Here is a 1,320-nt window from a genome sequence, read left to right as displayed (position 1 = left end):
TAAGGGGAGGAAGGGACGAGGGAAAGCGTGAGGAGCATGCGCTTGGCGTTCGCCGTAATGAGGCGTAGCGTTCGCCGTAGTGAAGGCATAGCGTTCGCCGTAGTAAAGGCATAGCGTTCGCCGTAGTGAAGGTATAGCGTTCGCCGTAGTGAAGGCAGAGCGTTCACAACAGGTCTCCGTTCACGTCTAGCCGTGGCTAGCGAAAGACACCCATCGCTAAATGCTGTGAAATCAGCTTTCTGATTTCTTCGTCATCTCAACGGATTTTCCTTCTTGATAAATAGAATACATGTTTGTTTCCTCGGCAAGAACAGCAAAAAACACTCTTCGGCACGTACCGAGAAAAATACGCATAAGGGGTCGGTAGACCATCAAGATCATTCTCATTCTCGTCACCAGATTATTGAGGGTGATGCATGGCTGCTAGCTTATTGAAAGCTCTCCTGCACGACGACCTGTCTTCCGGTGTTGCTTTGTGAACTTCATCACCGCTGGAGGCAGCCGAGAGCTCAAATCCACGTCCTCCTCAGCGTCTTCAACCTCCGACACGTAACCATCCTTCAGTGCAGCAAACATGACATCTGGATCCTCGAGACGCAGATGTCTTAATTAAAGCCGCTTTGCCGTTGAGTAAGGTCACAGTTTTTGCCTCTGCAATAAAACAAAAACAAAAATTAGGCATTACCAAAAAAAATTTTCCGCACTTGCATGCAACACGCGCCGGTGGTTTATAACCACTGAAGCCTGGTGTTGCGGCGTGCTGTGACAAATGTACTTACCGCACAGAAAACGTTCTGCAACTGTTAAAGCCTTTAGTGTCTTTGAAACAACCTGCAAAATTTTAATCGGGAACACGCTCTTAGGTGTGGAGTAAAAAAATGGCAAAATGGCACTTACCATTGCAGCCGCCGTTCACATCTTCCGCCATTTTGTTTGTTTACTCTCGGCGCTACGATGAGGAAGACGAAGGAGAAAGTGATGTCTGTGCTTATAGGGATGCCTTGGGAGTTGGCTCAGTTCTTGTTTCAGATAATTGGGCATTTTAATCATGACTTATAGCCGTTTTGCTTCGTGTCCTTTTTATAGGACACCAGGGCCGAAAGGGTTAAAAAATCCCAAGTGGTCAAAATTTCCGGAGCCCTTCACTACGGCGTCCCTCATAGCCTGAGTCGCTTTGGGACGTTAAACCCCCTAAACCATAAACCATTAACTGCCCTCTGGCAGGATGGGTGGGGACTTTAATGTAGGTACAAAGACAAACAGGAATTTCTTACCACTTATGCGGGAGAACATCCCGTTCCTCTCGCTCATAACGCCTCC

The 1,320-nt window shown here is 47.6% G+C and overlaps 1 long non-coding RNA gene across 1 annotated transcript; it reads right to left on the bottom strand.

The window, feature by feature from the left end:
• On the bottom strand, positions 1 to 972 carry LOC149344330 (uncharacterized). Its single transcript, XR_016282764.1, has 3 exons — positions 898 to 972; positions 780 to 831; positions 1 to 651 (listed from the first exon to the last, which is right to left on the bottom strand). It is a non-coding gene; the product is annotated as an uncharacterized LOC149344330 (long non-coding RNA).
• Between the last annotated feature and the right edge of the window lie 348 nt (positions 973 to 1,320).

Source organism: Amblyomma mixtum, chromosome 5 (genome assembly GCF_055824585.1).
Source record: "Amblyomma mixtum isolate Tamu chromosome 5, ASM5582458v1, whole genome shotgun sequence".
NCBI classification, from domain to species: Eukaryota; Metazoa; Arthropoda; class Arachnida; order Ixodida; family Ixodidae; genus Amblyomma; species Amblyomma mixtum.
The sequence above is the reverse complement of the archived record's forward strand: the minus strand, read 5'-3'. Positions and strand labels throughout refer to the sequence as shown.